The sequence below is a fragment of the Saimiri boliviensis genome, chromosome 11 (assembly GCF_048565385.1).
Source record: "Saimiri boliviensis isolate mSaiBol1 chromosome 11, mSaiBol1.pri, whole genome shotgun sequence".
Lineage (NCBI taxonomy): Eukaryota > Metazoa > Chordata > Mammalia > Primates > Cebidae > Saimiri > Saimiri boliviensis.
The window spans coordinates 107,393,503-107,403,725 of NC_133459.1; the positions used below are offsets into that span (position 1 = coordinate 107,393,503).

The 10,223-nt window shown below is 35.5% G+C and overlaps 1 pseudogene; it reads right to left on the bottom strand.

Annotated features, from left to right (window-relative positions):
- Positions 1-7,415: 7,415 nt before the first annotated feature.
- Positions 7,416-7,973, bottom strand: LOC101047274 (metabotropic glutamate receptor 5 pseudogene; annotated as a pseudogene).
- Positions 7,974-10,223: the final 2,250 nt, after the last annotated feature.

Here is a 10,223-nt window from a genome sequence, read left to right on the forward strand (position 1 = left end):
TTTTAAAATATTGAATTTTTAAAATTTAATATTTAAATATGTTAAATGTATTTTCTACAGTAAAACAATTCCACAAGCTATTGAGCCATTTACTAAGGGAAAAATATATTTAATGATGTTTTCCTCTTACTTTGCCCTGATTATGGGATTACAGCTCTTTAACTTAACTCTCCTCTTTTCAGATTGACCCGCTAACCTAAAAGATGTGGCAGCAAATGATATATTACTTTCAATAGCAAAGATTTTAATTGTGTATTTTTACTAAATTATCATCCAACCATCTCATCATTTTGAAAGTAAATAATAGAAAAAACTGACTCTGTCCTTGTTATTTTTTATTTTGAACTCAACTTTCAGAGTTTTACTCTGCAATAATTTGTCCCAAAATGGCCGATGGCAATAGGCTATCTCATTTAGTCCTCTTTTCCTTTGGCTTCCAATTAGGCTTGATTAATTCAACCAGATTTCTTAGCATGGACACTATTGACATTTTTACCTGAATAATTATTTTTTTGGGTGGTGGGAATGAGAGGTGGTTTACTCTGTGCATGTAAGATGTTTATCAGCACTGCTCCCCTCGATCCACTAGATGCCAATGCTCTCATTCCCCCATTTGTGCAATTAGAAACATCTCCAGACATTCCCAAATGTATCCCTAATGTGAATCACTGGAGTAATAAATGGAAGCAATGAAGAAGAGAAGTGGTCTACTGAAAATATCCTAGCCCTTGCCAGGCAATAACTTTGCCAGAAGGTTCATTTGTGGCTTCCATTTGGAGGTCCTCTTCCTAGGCTATGTTTCTCTCTGGGTTCCTGTTAACAGCATTCCCTCCCCTTACCACTGCAATTCTAAGGTGGTAACAGCTTCCCACTGTTGCTACTCTCTGTGTGATTCACTGGGATTCCTTAAACCTTCACATTCCTGTAAATAGTTCCTTCATTAAATGCTCTTCAACTAAACCCTGTGAATGAGCCACCTATTTCCTGCTGAATTCTCAAATCATAAAATATACCTTTTGGGATGAAGCGCAAGTATAATATCCTCTTATCATTAATTTCAGATTTATTTCTCTCTCTCTTTTAAAATTCACATTCAGTAGAGAAAAGAATAAAAGAGTGCTTTAACATCATTTGTAGTGCACTATAACTGTACCAAGACATTTTCCCAGCTTTATATCTTTTTTATCCCAAGAAAATGGCCATCTTTCCATTCCTTACAGATGTGCAAGTGTTCTTGCTCCACATGGTTAATTTTCTCCACTCTGTTATATCAACCTCAAAAGGCTTAGGGTTAATTCCCATGTCCACAGGAGGCTTTTTTATCCCCTCTAGGCTACACTGATCTCTTGTTTATCTGAACCTCTAATTGGGGTACAGATAATTGTTATTTTAAACTTAGATATATATGCTACCCACATGGTTCCTTAGCTCCACAGAGGCAGAAAAAAATTTCCTCTAACTCATTTATCTCCTTCCCAGTATCTATCATAGTACAAGGCAAAGATGTCTAATAAGTATTTGTTGAGTTTGTCTTTTAAATGATAGCTGTCTAAATTTCATTCATTCAGCTAAATACTTCTAAAATTATATTGTTTATTTTTCTTGCTGAGCGCATGGATGATATTGATTGCTTTATTCAAAACTTTAAGACTACTTAATGTAAACTAAAATTGCCTGTTGAAAAGTTTAAAATGAATGTTGTTGATGGGAAAGCTGAGAAAATCGTATTATGAACAGTAGATGTAAGACTGATGTAAATAAAGTTATAATAGCTTTTTAAAAACACATAGCTTAAAATTAGAAATACTAACTTCAGATAGTGAGAAGAGAATAACTTGAAATTTTCTAACATAAATAAAGGGCAAACATTTAATGTTATAGATATCTCAATTACACTGATTTGATCTTTACTAAATACATGAATGTATTGAGTTATCACCTGTGCCCTAAAACTATGTGCATCTATTATGTATCAGTAGAATAAAATAAAATAGTAATTTCAAAATAATCATGAATAATCTGGATTACTACTGAACAGAAAAATTTATGTTCTGTCATATTGAGTATCAGAGGAAAATTGCTAGAATAAAAAATGTTTAGTTCATGAAGAAACATTTATTGAATATTTATTATAGTCCTAGCATAGTATTTGATAAATGGATTAAACAAAACAAGAAAGTCATTGCTTTTGAAGAATGTATAATTTAGGGAAAACTTTAAATACATTAAGTAATATAAACTACTGCATAATACCTGATAGGTGTGGTAGTTGATATCTGTAGCAAGGTAACAAACCAATCAGTTGCTGGAACAAAGTATGAGTACAGCCTCTGTGGAAAGAAGATAGGGTTAGAATGAAGATCAAAACTTCACTCGTTAAGATAGATCTCTGATGCTAGAAGGAACTTACTCATACAGACCTGATTTACGCAATGAAGACTAAATTAGAAATGCTCTCCCTACATGGCTCGGGAAGCTTAAAAGCAAATCACAGGCTTATGGAGCACCTAGACAAAACCTCAAGATTAATTCTAGACACTACCTATCGATAAATATAAAGTTTCTAATACATTCAGATATGATCTGAGTTAGTCCAGAAACTGTGGCGTGAATTAGCTTAGACATGAGATTAGCTGAAATTGAACTTAGAGACAGAAACAAAAATTAGTTTAATCACTCATTGTTTTATTCACATATTTAACTTTTATCAATCAGCAATTTGCTAGATGATCAACATTTTTTCAGGCACTAAATTTCAGCATCAAATGTTTTGATGCTTACATGCTAATGGATATGGATAAGCATAATTTTTACATTCAATTCCGCAGTGCTCTTCCTATAAGAAAAAATAATTGAAGAAGACCTTGGCTAAAAATGTCATATTTAAATTTTTGATATGGCTGTAATTTGCTCCTGCATAATCTGATTTCTGTTTACATTTTCTTATGCTTTTGAGTTCTGAGGACTATATGAAGTCACTGGAAAACTCTAAAATAAGGAAAATTTGGGTTTTGATGCTGCTTATTGCCATTTTAGAGGATCCTTGTCTTTATCTTCCATTGAGGTGTTTTCCACTGGGAAGCCAGCAAATGTTAAAAACTTTAGAGAAATTAAATTTCACACAGTTCATTTCAGCAAAGAACAATTCATGAGCCAGAAGAAGTTCAGTGAACTCTACCCAGAAGCATGAGCAGAGAACTTTTACAAGCCAGATACCAGGCAGAGTAGAGCAATCACCTGATTGGCTACAGCTAGGCACTGGCCTTATCTGGGTGTGGTTTGATGAGGCATTTACCTTATTTGGTCATGATCTGAGCAGTTGCCTTTCTAGGATTGGATGAATGTTATCTGTCCATTATTGGAAACCTAGCTAATGAATATCTATACACCCATATATATCCTCCTAAGTTAGGTTTTGATGTGTTTATGTAATAGGTTATTTACAGAGTTTTTGTTGTTGTTGTTGTTGTTATTTTCCCTATGGAAACTCAAGGCATAGAGACAATCTCAGGCTAATTGCTGATTATTTAATTTAACAATAAGAAATAGAAATATTTCAATTTGAGGGTTAAGGGGTATTGGATTTGAATCTTTTTTTTTTTTCTTTTTCTTTTTATTGTACTTTAGGATTTGAATCTTGAGTCTGTCACTGATAACATATCTTGATACTTAAATGCCTAGAGAAACAGATGTGGGAGCTGAAACAGTTGTTGAGGAGAAATCAGTGTGAATGTGTTACTCTGCTCCTCCCAACCTCCTGAGGCTGCTAGACTACCTTCAGAAATCCAAAGACGTCAGGGAAACTTTGGCTACCAAGACAAATTTGAATTTTTAACAATAACCTTTTTGTTAAATAGTGAAATATCCTTTTGTTTGTTTGTTTGTTTTTCACTGTATTAGGAGCTTGAAAGAATGAAAAGGAAAGGAAGACTATTGGGAAGAAAGTGTTTTTATAGATTTTTCAGGAATTATTACTTTCTTTTCCTTTTGTTATCCACTATACAGCTTCATTGAGTTCTAACTAGCATAGGCATCTCAGAAAAAGTTTGCAATGCATTAACAAAAATGAAAGTCTCATTCTGAAGGTGAAGTTTTCCAGACTAGTTCATGTATTTTGTGGCAGAGATTACTATCACACGTCCAGAGCTTTGTTTGCCTAGAGCTAATTCCTGTGGTTCCCGTAGTTGGAAGGCAATCAGAAGAAGTGGGAAAGAAAAGATGTTGGTCAAGGCTAACCATTATTCAGAAGTAGCAGCAGCTTCACGTGTTTGAAATCACTTTGTGGTTTTTCCAGTTGGATTTTTATTTTCTGTTGGACTAAACACTTGCCACTCTTGTTTTGAAGTTACAAATAATAAAGAGCAGAATTCCTGGACATCACATTATTTTAATACCTCATTGTTTAATTAATGTCATCCAGAACTCTTTCAAAAGAAGGAATATATTATAGTAACATTCAGGAAAAGTTTACTGTTCCAGGATCCATTGCAGATTTTAAAGACCATGCTTAGAGTTTTGTTTGCTTTAAGGGAAGGTAAAGCTGCTTCTTCAAAGAAGTATTTATAGATAATTCTTAATAACCATGTCAATGAAAACCTGATATATTTTAAGTGAATATATTACACAGATAACTTCTCCCATCACTAAATCCTTTTACCAAATGTCTCCCTTATCAAATAGTTAACTCAAATAGCATATCCACTGATGAAGTTGGAGTTGTATAGACAGGTTCATATCTGACCTTATGCTCTGTTAGTTGTGACCCTGAACATATCACCTAACCTTGTGGGCCTTGTTTACTGATTTGTAAGTATGTGATTGTTACCAGTTATGAAGGGGTTGATATTTTACCCTAATTGCAAGCTAACACATTAATATGCCTCATTTTCATGGATACTGACAGAAGACACAAGACTAATGAGCCCAAGAAAAAGGACATTTTATTGCTCACAGCAATAACAGTAGAGAGAAGATCTTCAATTTTTGTGCCTCACTTCACACAAAGCAATGCAATTAGGAATATTGAGAATCCAGAGGTAGAAGTGACTTTCATATTAAAATTTACTTTTCCACTATTTTCCTTAAGAACAATGCTTCATGCCCATTCCCAGCTTCTGCATTAATCCCTAAATACAATCTGTCTTGTTCAGTCTTTCCATATTCTTTTGCCAGGGGTGGTCAGAAAATGTGCCTGTTTTTTTTCAAACAGGGGAAAGACTTAGAGGGTCTAAACACTTAGAGGGTCTAAATAGTTCTTATAAACTTCAAAAATTTTTAATATTCATTATCCAGAGGTAAGTGGTGTCTCTATGCATGAAGAGTTAGTGGTTTCTTTGACATGAAGATCTTATTGTAGGCTTGCTCTCTGAACACTTAGATTTTATTTTTTTTCGTCTTCTAAACCGAAGTACCACTTTCCAACCATTTTCTGGCTTCTAGAATTTTATCGATAGAAATGTTTGTTATATCTACTGTCTTTCGTTTTGTCTTTGTAGGTTTATGCCTATTTTGTTCCTTCACATTAATTTAAGTAAATTTTCAATAGCATTCACAGATTAGGACAGGCTTAGTGGCTCACGCCTGTAATCTCAGCCCTTTTGGAGGCTGAGATGGGCAGATCACCTGAGACCAGGAGCTCAAGACCAGCGTGACCAAAGGAGAAACCCCATCTCAACTAAAAATACAAAATTAGCTGGGCATGGTGATGCATGTCTGTAAGTCCAGCTGCTTGAAGGCTGAGGCAGGATAATGGCTTGAACCGGGGAGGTGGGAGGTTGTGGTGAGCTGAGATTGAACCATTGCACACAGCATGGACAACAGAGTGTGACTCTGTCTCTAAAAGAAAAACACAAAGTTTCTACAAACATGAAGTCTATGTTCTGAGATACTACAAGCATTTTTCTGTTCTTTCCAGTACCAAGGTATGTTTCTAAGTACAAACCTAACACACGTGGTTCTATGGTATTCAACTATTTTATCTTAATTTCTTCTTTCTTTTATAGATATGAAAACAAAAACAAAACAACAAAAAAAAGTTTTTTTTTGTTGTTGTAGAGACCTTGTGACACAAATGTATTTTTTTCTAAATTTTTTAAACAGCCATAATTAAAGTATCAAAATATTTAATTGATACATATATATGCACACCCACACACATATTTATACACACACACATACATACACACACATATATGCACACTGCAATTTCTTCACTCATCTGTCAGTGACCATTTAGGTTGTTTTCATGTCTTAGCTATTGTGAGTAATGCTGCAATAAACATGGGAGTACACGTATCTCTTCAAACTATTGATTTTGCTTCCTTCAGATATTTATCTAGAAGTGAGATTGTTGGGTCATATAGTAGTTTTATTTTTAATTTTTTGAGGAACCTCTGTACTATTTTCCATAACAACTCCAACAATTTGTATTGCCCCCCTTCTCCCCAGTGTACAAGGGTTCCCTTTTCTCTATGTTTTTGCAACATTTATTGTCTCTTATCTTTTTGATAGCAGTCATCCTGACAGGTGTGAAGTAATAATTCATTGTAGGCTTGATTTACATTTTCTGGTGATTAGTGATGTTGAATATCTTTTTCACGTACCTGTTGATCGTTTGTACATTTTCTTTAGAGGCATGTCTATTCAAACACTTTCTCCATTTTTAGTTGAATTATTAGTTTTTCTTATTGTTTGTTTGATTGATTTTTGTTATTGAGTTTTATGAGTTTCTTGCATAAGCTGGATACTAAACCTGTTTTAGATATATGGCTTGCAGATTGTATTAATGCATTCTCACACTGCTATGAGGAAATACCTGAGATTAGGTAATATATAAAGGAAACAGGTGTAATTGACTCACAGTACCACATTGCTGAGGAGGCTTCAGGAAAGTTAGAATTATGGTGGAAAGTGAAAGGGAAGCAGGCACCTCCTTTACAAGGCAGCAGGAGGAGAAATATGAGTTAAGAAGGAACTTGCCAAACACTTATAAAACCATCAGATCACATCTCATGAGAACTCACTTACCATCATGAGAACTGCATGGAGGAAGCAGCTCCCATGATCTAATCATCTCCCACCTCTCAAAATATCTGTGATATTATTTGGCTTTGTATCCAAAGCCAGATCTCATCTCAAATTGTAATCTAGGTGTTTAGGAAGGATTACCATTCGAGATGAGATTCGGGTGGGGCCACAAAGCCAAACCATATCATGGATATTTTCTTCATAAGAGTAAGATAAAATTTATTTTCTTTTCATTTTGTTGATTGTTTCTTTTGCAGCGCAGAAGCTTTAGTTTGATATAATACTTTTTTAAATACTTTTTTGATATAATATATATATTTTTAAGAGCTAACATGTTTTTATTGAAATGTGTAAGTTATTTGCATAAGGGAAATTGCTGGTGGATTTATTTAGTAAACCAGATATGCATTGATCTTGTTATTCAGGAACATTAGGTAAAGTGCACAGAAGAATCCTGTTTGGGAGCCCTGGCTTCCTTCTGTGTGCACAGCTGATACATAGGTCCAGTTGTACCTCTTCACTATGTCCACCATAGCCATTGCCTGCTGAGCATCTGAAGGCACAACCCTCATGAAATACTTGAAAAGAGTCTTGTCACTCAGATCCATGCTGGTTGCCGAGTAAGCAATCTGAGGTATGTTGAAAAGCTGGAGCAAGTTCTGGACCTGAATGGCTACAGAACTGGATCCAGGCCCAATGACCCCTACTATGGGCTTCTTGGAGCAGAAGGAAGAGGAAGAGCCATCCACACAGCGTACCAAGCCCTCTTCCTCTTCTGAAGAAATGAGAGAATCTCTTATGAACTCAATGCTCTGCTCTAGGGCCACAGCCGAATGCCAGCAGGAATCCCTTATCTCGCAGCCCAGTGTGATGTTGGGCAAGAGTGTGGGGTCTGAATTGTTTCTTTCCAGGGTATGCAGCATGGCCTCCACTCTCTGAATGCCATATTGTTATTTTTGCTTTTATTTATTGTGCTTTTGATGTATCCAAAAAAATCATTGCAAAGAGCATTGTCAAAAAGCTTTTACCTTATGTTTCTTTTTTCGCTTTTATAGTTTCAGGACTTGCATTTCAGTTTAATCTATTTCAAGATTTTTTAATGAGTGGTGTATAATAGGCATCTAATTTTATTTTATTTTATTTTTATTTATACATATATATATTTTATTGCTTTTTAGATTCTGGGGTACATGTGAAGAACATGCATGATTATTAAATAAGTACATACATGGCAATGTGGTTTGCTGCCTCCATCCCCCCGTCACCTATATCTGGCATTGTCTCTCCATGTTTTCCCTCCCCAACCTCCCTACCTCTCACTGTCCCTCCACTATTCCCCCCAAAAGACCCCAGTGTGTGATACTCCCCTCCCTGTGTCCATGTGTTCTCATTGTTCAACACCTGCCTATGAGTGAGAACATGCGGTGTTTGATTTTCTGTTCTTGTGCCAGTTTGCTGAGCATTCTGATGAATGGGTAAAATTTTTACCCAGTTCACTTGAATGATAGTTTCTTTTACTGTAGAGAAGCTCTGGAGTTTAATTAGATCCCATTTGTCTATTTTGGTTTTGTTGCCAATGCTTTTAGTGTTTTAGTCATGAAGTCCTTGCCTATGCCTATGTCCTGTGTGGTTTTCCCTAGTTTTTCTTCTAGGGTTTTTATGGTGTTAGTTCTTATGTTTAAATCTTTAATCCATCTAGAGTTAATTTTAGTGTAAGCTGTCAGGAAGGGGTTGAGTTTCTGCTCTCTGTACATGGCTAGCCAGTTTTCCCAACACCATTTATTAAACAGGGAATCCTTTCCCCATTGCTTATATTTGTCAGGTTTGTCAAAGATCAGATGGTTATAGATGTGTTCATCTGGGGCCTCTGTTCTGTTCTATTGGTCTATATATCTGTTTTGATACCAGTACCATGCTGTTTTGATTACTGTAGCCTTGTAGTATAGTTTGAAGTCAGGTAGTGTGATGCCTCTAGATTTGTCCTTTTGGCTTAGAATTGTCTTGGCTATGTGGGCTCTCTTTTGTTTCCATATGAACTTTAAGGTGGTTTTTTCCAGTTCTGTGAAGACGGTCATAGATAGCTTGATGGGGATAGCATTGACTCTATGAATTACTTTGGGCAGTATGGCCATTTTCACAATATTGATTCTTCCTAACCAATATTGATTCTTCCTAACCCAAAGCATGGAATGTTTTTCTGTATGTTTGTGTTCTCTCTTATATCTTTGAGCAGTGGTTTGTAGTTCTCGTTGAAGAGGTCCTTTACATCCTTTGTTAGTTGTATTCCTAGGTATTTTGTTCTCTTTGTAGTAATTGTGAATGGCAGTTCATTTTTGATTTGGCCTTCTGTTAGTCTGTTATTGGAATGCTTGTGATTTCTGCACATTGATTTTGTATCCTGAGACTTTGCTGAATTAGCTTATGAGTTTAAGGAGATTTTGGGCTGAGATGATGTGGCCTTCTAAATATACAATCGTGTCATCTGCAAATAGAGGCAATTTGACTTCCTCCTTTCCTAATTGAATATTCTTTATTTCTTTTTCTTGCCTGATTGCTCTGGCTAGAACTTCCAATACTATATTGAATAGGGGTAGTGAGAGTAGGCATCCTTGTCTTACACCAGATTGCAGGGGGAATGCTTCTAGTTTTTGCCCGTTCAGTATGATATTGGCTGTGGGTTTGTCATAAATAGCTTTTATTATTTTGAGATATATTCCATTGATACCTAGTTTATTGAGAGTTTTTAGCATAAAGAGCTGTTGAATGTTGTCTAAGACCTTCTCTGCATGATTGAGATTATCATGTGGTTTTTGTCTTTGGTTCTGTTTATGTGGTGAATTACATTTATAGACTTGCATATGTTGAACCAGCCTTGCATCCCCAGGATGAAGCCTACTTGATTGTGATGGATAAGCTTTTTGATGTGCTGTTGCAATTGGTTTGCCAGTATTTTATTGAAGATTTTTGCATCTATGTTCATCATGGATATTGGCCTGAAGTTTTCTTTATTTGTTGAGTCTGTGCCATGTTTTGTTATCAGTATGATGTTGGTCTCATTAAATGATGTGGAAGGGTTCTCTCTTTTTGTATTGTTTGGAACAGTTTCAGGAGTGGTACCAGCTCCTCTTTGTATGTCTGGTAGAATTCGGCTGTGAACCCATCTGGGCCTGGCCTTTTTTTGGTTTGTAGGCTATTAA